Raw genomic sequence first — 13,691 nt, forward strand, 5'->3', positions numbered from 1 at the left:
CACCTGGAGTGAGTACAATGATATGGTTGGTGCGTACTACGAAGCGCATCACAACGGACGAGCTGCACAGCGGGTTTATCAACAACAATATCCTAATCGCCGTATCCCGCATCATACGACCTTTGCTTTTGTGTACCAATGTCTGCGTGAGACCGGGTCATTTAGCAGATTACCTGGACTGGGACGCCGTCGCACGGTAATTGAGGAAGCTGTCTTGCAGCATATGGAGCGGGATGCTTCAGTCAGCACTCGTGCAATTATACGTAACATTTGGACGAATCAGACGAATGTAAGAACAGTCCTTCGAGAGCAATTGTTACGCCCATTTCACTTACAGCGTGTCCACAACCTGGAACCAGTTGATTATCCACCCAGTGCACAGTTTTCGCAGTGGTACCTGGAACAGCGTGAAATGCATCCTACATTTCCATCCTCCGTGTTGTTCACCGATGAAGCAACGTTCGGGAGTGATGGAGTCTTCAACATGCACAATTCGCATGTTTGGGGTGGGGATAACCCACATTCCACAGTTACTAGCGCTCATCAAGTGCGGTTCTTCGTTAATGTGTGGGTCAGTGTTGTTGGGGACTGTTTAATTGGACAGCATCTGCTACCTAGGCCATTAAATGACAGGCACTATTACAATTTTCTCGCCAGAGCATTGCCAGAATTGCTGGAAGACGTTTCGCTCCCTACAAGACAAGGCATGTGGTTCCAACATGACGTGGCGCGGGCATATTTCAGTCGTCGTGTGCGTCAGTTCCTGGACCAACGGTTCCCAGAAACGTGGATAGGCATAGGTGGTCCTGTACCATGGCCAGCTCGATCCCCAGATATGTCGCCTCTGGACTTTTTTGTGTGGGGAGAGATGCGCAACCTTGTGTTACGCAACTCCTGTTACATCAGAAGAGGATCTGGTTGCCCGGATAGTAGCAGCAGCAGGAACAATTCAGGATACTACTGGGGTTTTTGCCCGTGTCGGACAGAGCATGATCCGACGGTGTAACCTTTGTTTACGTGTCAACGGAGGCATTTTTGAAAATCTACTGTAACTGAAATTGCATTGTGTTGATTTGTTGTCTCTTGGTCATAAAAAATGGAAAAGTGTTTGTTAGTTTGATTAATTTGCCGTCAGAGAAATCTTCCTCTACCGATTTAAATACTCCTCATAGGAAAAAATGACATTAGGGAAAATTATTTGTTTTGATGACCCCTACAACCTCCAAGAGTTTGTCGGTTTAAATACTTTTCACCCTGTATAGTCAGGCGACGGTATCGAAATGAGATTAGAGGACCTGCAAAAAAAGTTACGTTATGTTGATTGCCTGCAAATCAGGCGGAACCTAATTCGGGTCCTTCGGGTACTTCTAAGCATGAGAGTACAAGTTGTAAATAACCTTTCGCACCATGTATTTTATTTTGTTGCCTTCAGAATTTCAAATTCAAAGTCCAGTCATTGCCAAATGCTTTTTCCGAATCTACAAGTGCTGTGAGTGTTGTTAGGATTTTTATGACCTAAAAATCACCATAATATGAACAAAAAATGATGTTATGACAAAAATTTACAAAAATATACAGAATAACAAAAATGATCCAACAATACAAAACAAGGTAAAGTTTCTGTTGTGAAATAAACTGGTAAGTCAGTTTGTTATGAAGAACTGCCAATAAATGCAGGTGAAAACGAAGCTAAGCTATGGAAATGGATGCAATATAGTTTTCCTAACATCATCAGAACATATTTAATCTATGATTTGTTTTTTTGTGCATTCTTATATACAGTTCAGCTTATGAACTCTGAGTTGTGACATACAATGAACGCCTTGTGGAAAATTCAAATGAAGAAGGTTTCCTATTGTCGGCCAACAAAGCCTTGTACGTCGTAAAACATCTTTCTAGTTCAGCTGACATAAGAGAGGCGTATTTAAAATGGACAATATGATATGAATCTAAATGATTACTAGAGAACTTTTCCGACAGTAAAATCACTGAAAAGAACCACAGTCTACGATAACCACAAATTTTTCTGACACCGTTTCCATTTTCTTTGACACCTTCTTTTCTCACTTCAACACAAAAAGTTTTTAGTTTATTCACAGCTTTTTCACCTGTTCTATCTGCTTAACTAATGGCAACCATGGTTGCTGCAAAGCCGTTATGCCAGTTGAAATAAATTCATAATTTGATTCTATGTAAGGAAATTTGCCTGAAATCTCAGTATCAGACATTAATTATGGCCTTGTATGATTGAAGCACCTTCTCTCCTGTCACAAAATCAATGATGCTTTTCAGAGCGTTGAAGCTTTGGCAGTAATAGTTGCAGTCATCAGTCCAGTACCATCATCTTATCAAAATTGGTGATGACGGTTGAAAGGCGTGCACTGGGGCACACTTGTATGTGGCACCAGAATAAGGTAAGAATATTAATAAATTAAAATGAAACTAATACACTATAAACGATGAATGTCTCTAATAGGCTCGATAATGCGGATCGCTGACTGCGCGCGACCGCAGAGCCAAAGATACTGCTTTATTGGAGTAAGGGAGGGCTGGGCGCACAGTTGTTGGTAGCTGTCTGTGAGGGAAAGACGATGGAGTAGGCAGTTTTTGTGGTGTGGAGCCACCAAGAGTTAGATTAATATAGGTATGTCAATATTGTTGAACATGGAAGCAGAAGTCTTCAGGAAAATAAGGTAAAGATGTTCAATAATTATGATTTCTGTTTTTTTTGTCAGTGCATTAGTACATATGAGTTGCCTGATAATTTATATTTGTTGAGTAGCCCCAGAATGTACGTAAACGATTTTGATAAAGAGGCTAGTTAAATATTTCATTTTTGTAGTGCTTTTAAGCTTTGTTAACAGAGCTATGTGTGATTGAATGGTTTGCATTGATGTTGGATTAATGAAGTTAGATAATACTTGCTGTTTAAATCTCATTGTTTGTGAATCAATTGTGAGTAATGTAACTTCAATTGTCAGATGTTTCTGAAAAGCCAAACTTAATTTGCAATATAATTTTGCTAAAACATCTGATTGTTAGTAATTCAGCATAATCAGTACCACCTCCCAGTCTAGGTCATATATTTTTCAAAAAAGTTGGCTTTTCTTAAATGTTCTATTTTATCAGCCAAATGAATTTCACATGAATTTCAAGTATTACGTCCAGCATTGCACAATGCTGAGCCTATTTTTTGTGAGAGACCAGAATATATTGCGTTCTACCGTTTCTGCTCTAGAGGCAAGACAATTTAATTTATTTGTTATGTGCACAGGGACCAAACTTACACGTTTTGAACAGGGCCTTAGGATTCAGTGCTTAAGGGGCTGAATGTATTTTGGAGTGACCGTATTTCGTTACTGGTACTGTGCTAACAATAACACAGGGTAAGCACACCACTTGCAGTTACAACACGAAACACTACAATTCGAGTTCTGTATGTATTTCACAGTTCAGACTTCACTTAACATAGTCATAAAGTTTCTCATTACATTTTTTAAAAGATCATTACACTTGACGACAGCTATGCCAGTGGTTCGCTTTGTGAAATACTTGATATTTAATCAGGTATACATATTCTGTTCTCTCAAAACCTCTGTAGCTATGATAGTTGGTAGATTTTTTAGGTCAGTTCAGTTTACTAACTTGTATAAAATTTTTCCACGGTTCATCGGCATTCTTATGCTCCGTCTTGTTTTTTTCATTGAGTTGATTATTGAATTTTTGTCTTTGGATTTGTGCTCTGTATCTGATTTACGATGCCGTGCAAAAGTGTCAAGATTCCGGCACGTAATCTCACAATTAGAGACACCGAAATAGACGATTTTATTTTTATTGGCAACAATGTTGAGAATGATAGTGACCACTCTGCGGCGCAACAGCTGCAAAGCACCACAGAAAACTTGCTTTCCGGTTCTCCAAATAATGAACAAATTTCTGACACTAATTTCGCCCACTAAATTGACTAGTAACCAGACGGTAGGTTCCGGTATTGCAGACACCGCTGATCTGCACGTGGCTGACGTGCATAGTTCATAACTTGAGGTCAGTGATTTACTTACTTTGCACACAATTAATCAGATTGCCAGAAGTATGTCAGAGGAAACAATAGTGGAAAATACTAAATCTATTTTTAAAAATCCGTCAGATTTCATTAACGGCAATTGTTCAAATAATGTAACAAACGAGACGTCAATGGATGTAGTTTAGTTTAGTTATGTCATGTTCCGTAGATAATTTTCACGATTATTCTATTTATATGATATGGAACAAGTCATATTATATATATATATATATATATATATATATATATATATATATATACACTAAACTAAATATATACTATAATATATATAAACTATATATATACTAAACTAAAAATTTCAGTAATATTAATATTAGCACTATTCATATATATATATATATATATATATATATATATATATATATATATATATTCAAATCATATATATATATATATGAATAGTGCTAATATTAATATTACTGAAATTTTTAGTTCTACACATGCAACTACATTAAGAGGTACAAATTTTTTCTTACCAGTTCTGAAAAAGAATCTCGTCCATGGATTGGAAGGAGTTGTCCAGAAGAGATGATTTTAAGCTAGATTTAAAACTTGATGTGGTACCTGCCAGACACTGTGCTGTTGGGGAAATGATCAAAGATTTTTTTTGCTGAATAATGTACTCCTATCTGAGCAACTGGCAGCTTGAATAACGGATAGGAAAGGTCGTTTTTCCCTCTACTGTTGTACGTATGAACATCACTGTTCTTCGCGAATTGAGATGGATCTTTTATAACGTATTTCATTAGCGAATATACAGGGTGTTAAAAAAAGGTACGGCCAAACTTTCAGGAAACATTCCTCACACACAAATAAAGAAAAGATGTTATGTGGACATGTGTCCGGAAACGCTTAATTTCCATTTCAGAGCTCATTTTAGTTTCGTCAGTATGTACTGTACTTCCTCGATTCACCGCCATGATTTTATACGGGGTACTCTACCTGTGCTGCTAGAACATGTGCCTTTACAACTATGACACAACATGTGGTTCATGCACGATGGAGCTCCTGCACATTTCAGTCAAAGTGTTCGTACGCTTCTCAACAACAGATTAAGTGACGGATGGATTGGTAGAAGCGGTCCAATTCCATGGCCTCCACGCTCTCCTCACCTCAGCCCTCTTGACTTTCATTTATGGGGGCATTTGAAAGCTCTTGTCTACGCAACCCCGGTACCAAATGTAGAGACTGTTCGTGGTCGTATTGTGGACGGCTGTGATACAATACGCCATTCGCCAGGGCTGCATCAGTGCATCAGGGATTCCATGAGACAGAGGGTGGATGCATGTATCCTCGCTAACGGAGGACATTTTGAACATTTCCTGTAACAAAGTGTTTGAAGTCACGCTGGTACGTTCTGTTGCTGTGTGTTTGCATTCCATGATTAATGTGATTCGAAGAGAAGTAATAAAATGAGCTCTAACATGGAAAGTAAGCGTTTCCGGACACATGTCGACGTAATATATTTTCTTTCTTTGTGTGTGAGGAATGTTTCCTGAAAGTTTGGCCGTACCTTTTTGTAACATCCTGTATGTACTCTGATGGTGCAGTTAAAATACCTATCTCCTTTAATAGGTGCCTAGATGACGTCCTTGGATGAACACCACTAATTATTCTCACTTCTCTCTTTTGTGCAATCAATACTTCATGTCTAAGTGGTGAGTTACCCCCAGAGATCATGTCTCCACACCAGAAAACACAACACAGGTGACACCCGATGCTGAAAAGAATACTGAAGCGATGCTTCAAATTCTCATACAAATGATGATTAAACTGAATAACAAAACTGATCAGTTCAATGAACGATTTAATGAAAATTATTAACAATTTTCCATCATACGAGAGGTACAATCTGACACCACCACTCAATTCAAGGAACGATCTAATAGAAATGATGAACAATTTCACATCATACAAGAAATATAAATTGACTCCACCAATCAGTTCAATGAACGATTTAATAAAAATTATGAACAACTTTCCATCATACGTGACGAGCTTAAATCGTACACAGAAAAGGCTAATAATGGTTTCAAACAGGTAGATACAGACATTAAGGCCAGCGAAAACTGTCTTTGCGATAAAACTGAAGCCATAGCCAGACAATGTGCAGACAGCACCAAACCTTTGAGAGATAGCATTAATGCTATAAGACATCAGTGTAGTGAAACCTATCAAAATCTGTACTGAGAAATTAACCATGACCTCTATCAAGCGGCATGACATTGTCAGATTTTCCCCCGACGCTAGCGTCAGCGACAGCAGTTTGATAATTTCGCAGAACATTAATGAACCCATTATGCCTACCAAATCTGATAAGAAAGCTAAGTTTCTCACGTCAGAAATATCATTAAATTCCATTGATGCTAATGGTAATACCATCTGGAGTGACGCATATGACCGCTCTGTTGAGCCACCCACGCGTTCTGAAACAGTTAATAGTGAAGTTATCAAGCCGCACATTAAGCATGATGATACTAACAGTAAAGAATTTTTCTGTCAACCGAAAAATGGTACACACAACTCCGCCTTTTTTCAAGAAAACCTTCTGTTCACATCACAGCTGCCGGCCGAAATGGCCGTGCGGTTAAAGGCGCTGCAGTTTGGAACCGCAAGACCGCTACGGTCGCAGGTTCGAATCCTGCCTCGGGCATGGATGTTTGTGATGTCCTTAGGTTAGTTAGGTTTAACTAGTTCTAAGTTCTAGGGTACTAATGACCTCAGCAGTTGAGTCCCATAGTGCTCAGAGCCATTTGAACCATTTTGAACATCACAGCTTTCCTCTTCGTCGTATGTAAACACTTCTGTTTCAGTCAACCTTTACACTGAATTTGTCTATTTTTTATGTTTTTGTAGCTATGCAACACCTGAATATCTACTGATTTTCAATTTTCATCGTATAGCAATAATGAAAATTACTTAAATACCAATAAGGTAAGTTTTAGCGGCAAGAGCACGGCTGCGATTATGAATGAAATTGTACGCTCGCTTATTTCAACAGCAAGAATTTCAGAAGAAACTTTTACAGCATTTATTCTACGAAATTTCCATGTAACCAGCTACTTTATTTATGCTGCTGATATGCACCAATCTTCACGACATAAATATTATTTCTTCAATTCGATGTCTTGTATTTTTTCGTCGTTCAGCTTTGTGTAAAGTTTTTTGCTATTTCCAGGAACTTTGCTAATTGCCAATTTTTTCAAATGTGCGTACTTGTATTACCAGCTTTCATATATGCTTATTGTGATTCACATATGAGTGTACATAATAATATAACACAACACAGATCTTTTTACCTGTTGCATTTCCCACGCTTATACAAATTCTATTGGTACCTTGTTTTCACGATTCTTCGATTATTCAACATTTCATTAGGTGGCGACGTGCCCAGTAGGGACAATCCTGCAGGTTGGTTATCATACCGTAAGCTAAGGCCGTCCACATTTTTCTGTTTTCATGCGGCTGTACACAAAAACAATAATTGAAATAGACAGCATTCATTTTGACATGTGTCCAGCGGATCACATCCCTTGGGTGGTCTCACCGCTGCAAACTGTAACTCAAACATGTTCTCTTTTCTTTTTCTTTTATAGTAAGAATTTGTGTCCTTTGGTATATAGACTCTATATATCTTATGTTCATTTATTTCTGAAGCTCTCTTTACTGATACATGCAACGTGCTATTTTTTATGATGCTATGCTGACATTCATCAATTTGTCTGATGAAGTATTATTACATTTTTGTTAGGTTAGTCACTCTTTGCACTTTATAATGTTGCCAGGTATCATTTATCCCAAGTCTTGTCCTATTATTTTCTATATTTCTTGTATTTGATGATGTCACTTTTTTACTTGCTTTCAACTATGTAGATTTAAGAAATCAATGTATCCAGTAACTCACGTCCACAACATGTACTTATCAATTTAGTACATTTTGCAGAACCAATGTACCGAAGTTCCATTGTATTAAAACGAGACATTATGCTCATAAATAGAAGCACATGGGAGTGCAGGAAATGCAGTACATAGAAAGCACGACATAAGCACCTTATAGGGAATTAAACTCCATTGACACTTCTCACACTGTTTCCTGGCAGGCCTTTTATAAACACTTTCCTCTTAGTGTACTAGGTAAATTAGGCAGATTGCCTATTAAGATTTAGGATTAAGGATTTTTTTCTCTGCATTTTGTGTTAAATATAAGAGTATTGTTAGATGAGTGTTCATGCCCTGAACTGCACTAATAGTTTTGAGTAATGATGGAATGTTGATGTTTAATGAGCGTTCACGCCATGACCTGCACTCCAATAATGAGGATTATATTGATATTGATGATTTTTCTATAATGATAGTCTATGATGTTAATATGTATTTTGTGTATGCTGTGTCCTCTCTAGAAAAATCTGTCTTGCCTTGTGCCACATAATTGGAGGTATTTCTGGGAGACTGTCACAGAAGCTTTGCACCTAAAAACATTTTTTCTCACCATTCCTTATGAGATTGGTTACGATACTGCTTTCTTATGTTAGCATGCATGACTACCTTTTTTTCCAGGTTTATAACCACTTTTACAGGTTCCACTATTTCTGCAGTTCACCCTCATCTTTGTATATTTATCTCTTTATTTACTGCGAAGTGTTAAATGTACCTAGTCACTAAGGTATACTGGGCTTAGTACTCTTGTCTTTATGCTTGCACATACTACAATCACATTTTTCTTTGCTTTGGCCATAGCAGTTCTTGATTTAAGACGAATGACTGTTAATCATTTTCTTTACAGATAAAGTGCACTGCCCTTATCAAACATTGCCATTTCCTTCCCTGTAGTTATGCACATTATTAGAGATACAAGTCATTTAATAGATAGTTTTATGACGCCCCGAGGGTGCTACACAACCTACAAATATTGTGTCTTTACGCACATGGTGCCATACTTTGATTCTGCGATTCTATTTGTGTAACAGGTATTCATACAGGCCATACAGAACCGTACTCTTATATAATACTGATATTTATGCACTTTTTTCTTGTGAAAGTCATCTCGAGTTACGTATTCTTGTTATGAATTATGCTTCGGCCTCTGACTGCGATATAAAGATATAGGTAAATGATGTTTTATGATAATTTCTCAGCTTTGATGTTTATGCTACGTAAAACTAGGCCACCTTGAGCCACAAAGATTTTTTCTGTCAGATATTTACTATTAAGGTCAACATTTATTTCATGTAAAACCAGGCCACTGTGAGCCTCAAACAAAATTTCTGTCACCTCTTAGTTATTAAGGTGAGCTATTACGCAATGTAAAACTAGGCCACTTGGAGCCCCAATCATTTTTATAGCCACTAAGATCAGCATTTATGTACACTGCACCATTATAAGACAGAATCACATTGTATGTGGACGACTTATTAATTGCCACCCAAACTTGGAAGGAACTTGTTGAATTACTAACAAAAGTTTAGACAAATTTCACCATTGTGATGTGACTGTTAATTTACAAAAGTTCAAAGAGAGAGAAGTAAATTCTTGGGACGTACTATTACAGCCCAAGGAATCTTACCTAATGAAAACAAAATACAAGCCATAAAAAACTTTCCTGTGGAGTGAATAAAAAAAAGCTGAATGCGTTTCTGGTTTCACTATAGTCTGTCGTCGTTTTGCACCAGATCAGATTCTTAAGTTTCGAACCACTTCTGAATTTGGTAGAAAGCAAAGAACTTGCATTTGGTCAGCAGAGTGTCGGTCAGCGTTTTGAAAAAAATTAAGGATGCTCTGGTCAATTCACAATTGTTGTACCATCTAGACATATTACAAGACTTTTGCTTGGCTACGGTGAAGACTTATCCTTTTTCAGACTAGATAAATTGATAAGAAACTTACTGTTTGTACTCTCAAAGGCTGTTTGAAGAAAGCAAACGGATCTTTCAAGTGAGATAAGGCAATTAAAACTAATTAAAGTAGAATGTATGTTATTCTTGTTTTTATTCAGTACTTATACATTAGATCACATTAGCCATAAAAACTGTACATTAACAATTTACACAAATAAGTTTAAATAATATTATACCTAAATCAATACTGTTTAAGGTTTACAATATGCTGATTATGTGATATGTGGCTCAGAAAACGTCGTTTTATTTGAGGAGGAAGAAAGCAGTACAGAACAAAGCAGTTCTTGCTTAATTCCAGAGCGCTGTTAATGAAAAACTTGGTTACTTGTTATATATACAATGTGTTGTCTAAACTCTGCTAAAATGTGAATGACAGAGTTTTGAGTGTGGGTAGAGGATGTGGGCAATTTTTCCTGAGCTACACTTCCAGCTTTCGGAATGTACGTTTCTCCCCTGTGGCGATATTCAGTTTTACACCTCTTGTTTCTCCCGACCATTACGTCTCCCCGCACGTATGACCAATTAAGAAAGTCTTTACAGTTTCAAAGTTCTCTCCTTATTTTCAAGGAGGCTCATACTTGATCTCCGGGTATGCATATGTAACATGACGCTGAAATAGTGTGTGCCCATAATTAACTGTTAGCCATTAGTTGAAAATAAATTTAAGATTAATGCTACGTAGGTAGTGTCTCATAAGACGGCGCATATTTATTCTAGCGAAGCTCAAGATCACGACTGTACGACAGGAAACTATGTGTTACTTCTCTTGATGATTCTGTGGACAGTGGGTGAAACTTGGACTATATGTGCATGCGACCCTGTTACGAATACGAGAAGGTACCAAAAATGAAGCAATATTGTCGGATAAGGTGGCATGGGCCATGCAGACCTCGACGAATAGGACGTTTACTAGTCGATTATGTATACTCATGAGGAGGCGGTAGTTAATTATTGCAGTCAACCCAAACAAGGTGACAAAGAGGAGCTACAGCCAAAACTCGACGCTACGACGCAGATAGTTGGGCTACGGCCTGAAGTGCCTGTTATTGCATGTTTTCAAAATATTGATGGTTAAAGTTAGGAAATCTACAGGTCGCATTATCATTTACGAGATACGAGTCATTCGATGTTTCTGAAGTTTCTCAGTCTTTTATCTAATTAATGTGTAAGCTGGCACACACAGTTCTTGTGCAGTGGTTTTGGTTTACCGTTTGCAATGTTCCTCACTATTGGTTAGGTTAGTGGTGTTTAACGTCCCGTCGACAACGAGGTCATTAAAGACGGAGCGCAAGCTCGGGGTAGGGAAGGATGGGGAAGGAAATCGGCCGTGCCCTTTCAAAGGAACCATCCCGGCATTTGCCTGAAACGATTTAGGGAAATCACGGAAAGCCTAAATCAGGATGGCCGGAGACGGGATTGAACCGTCGTCCTCCCGAATGCGAGTCCAGTGTGCTAACCACTGCGCCACTTCGATCGGTCCTCACTATTGCTGTTGATATTTCCACAGCTGCAATTTTCTACCTGCGACATATCTTGGTTCCCTACATCTTACTCTTCCGTTCATTGCTGTATGACAGTGCGGAATGAGGACCAGCGTGCGTTCTGTTCATATTGGATTGTACTGCCATCTCGAGAAAGCATTTCTGTGAAGTAATGCTTGTTATCTCTATGCTGATGTGATAGGGAAATTAATTTAAAAATACAACATGAACAACTTTGCAGCCATTAACAATATTCTTTATTTTTATGAAGTTATTCTCAGGAAACTCTACCTTTAGCAACATGCTCATCTGGTAAAGACCGAACCACTAATGGCACCATAACAATGTGGTAATGGACAGTCCTTTTTCATGGAAATGTCGTAGTTATGGATGCAAAGAAAAAGACTTAATAATGCAATGAAGCAAATAATTATGGGAGCACACATTTCGTATCTGAAAATACAAAAAGAGGTAACACACATTGTAACTTCCAATTTTTAATATCGGGAGGTGAACAGTGTCGTTTTGTTACCCATATAGAGTTAATATTGTGTTCAAGCTTACAAAATTTAAGGAGTCGGACGTAAGCTTTCGTTGATTAGTGCATGGGAACAGAGGTGGTTTGCCCAAGGCCAAGAGACACTTTGTCAGATGCGCCGCAGTCAACCTGCTATTCTTTTTCCAGGGAAGATTAACCTTTAGCAATCTTGAAAAGAAAATATTAACGCTATTTAGGTATATGTACAAATGATTTTGCAATGGTTCTAAAGCACTGTAAATAATAGACACGTCCATGGTGATCTGGCAGATAAAACACTAGACACGAAGGTCCTGTTTTTATCCTGGATAGGGGCAGGCATTTTTCGAATCCCTTCAGGACAGTTCCAGATCTACAGGGTCTCCTTTCAAGGAGTAAAAGTGGCTGTGGCGATGGGCCTGCCACCCTTCCCTTCTTAGTAATGTAGTGAAGAAAGGCAGTGCTCTACCTGCAGTCACGCCTATAGCCCTATCACAGGCTCGCAACACAGACTTTCTTTGTTAGGAACAGATCACTGGCGTGAGACTGTGTCCTTTTACGAATGTCTGATGAATGTATTTTAGGTAATTCTATTTTATTAAGCCATCAAAGCTCAGCTAACATGGTTTTTTAATATATATACTCGTAAAAATCAACCTGGACCACTCAGCGAAATCGTTGCAAACCAGAATATTCCCAATCCGTGACTGCTGCTCATCTGAATTGAAGTTCTGATAATCTAGTTCATTTAGTACCGTTTTTGTCGTCTTGTTACATCTTCCTTTCACTTGTTTGAGTTCAGGTACAGTCTGTGTTAGCAGTATGTTTCTGTTAAATTTTCGTGCATACTTTAATGAGTAAGATATTCTGATGCGCCCATGTGCCTTCAGAATCTCGTAGTATTAGGCTTCCAGCTTCCACTGCTAAGTAGGAGTCCATTAGGCTTTCCCATCTGGTATGCTGTGACATTTAACTGTGTGAGGCACAGAAAAGTGGTGTGAGTCGTGGAATTTTATACCACATAGAGGTGTAAGCTTTGTGTTACCTGTTACAGACAGTATAAATGTGTGTACGTCCAGATTCTCCTCCAACATCCCTGTATTAATTTGAACCAAATTTGGCATAGAAACAACACGCCTCATGAGTGTCACTAGTATGCATTTAAAACATCCTACACGCAACAGGAGTGAAGATATAGGCAAAAACGTGCTTTTTCCAGCCCCAGGGATAGTAAGTTGCCATGTACGACAGACATTTTGTTTGGGAACGGTATCAGCCTGCCGAATCAGCGTGCTTTGCAGGGTAACCTACACATCAGGGGCAAGAAACAGTTTTACAGGCCCTGACATGCTGGCTGCCCTGTATGACAGGCATGTTGTGGGAATAGTATTGGCCTACTTCATTGAACTATTTTGCAGGGGCTACATTTGCCAATGAGCATAGCCGGGGACAGGCTGACATGAATAGAGGAGGAGATGGGTGACAGGGAGTAGGATACGGACAGAGAGAGGGGAGAAGGGCGAGGTGTATGAGGCAAATGGAAGATGTAGAAGAGTAGTGGGAAGGTGCAAAAGCAAGACTGGGAGGCAGACATAGAAGAGAAAGGGAGATATGGTAAAAGAAGAGAGGGAGGAGGAAGATATAGACAGATAGGGAGGGTGGGGAAAATGGAGGAAGAGACAGGAAGAGGAGATGAAGATGCAGAGAATGGGGAG

This window comes from Schistocerca americana, chromosome 5, assembly GCF_021461395.2.
Source record: "Schistocerca americana isolate TAMUIC-IGC-003095 chromosome 5, iqSchAmer2.1, whole genome shotgun sequence".
NCBI classification, from domain to species: Eukaryota; Metazoa; Arthropoda; class Insecta; order Orthoptera; family Acrididae; genus Schistocerca; species Schistocerca americana.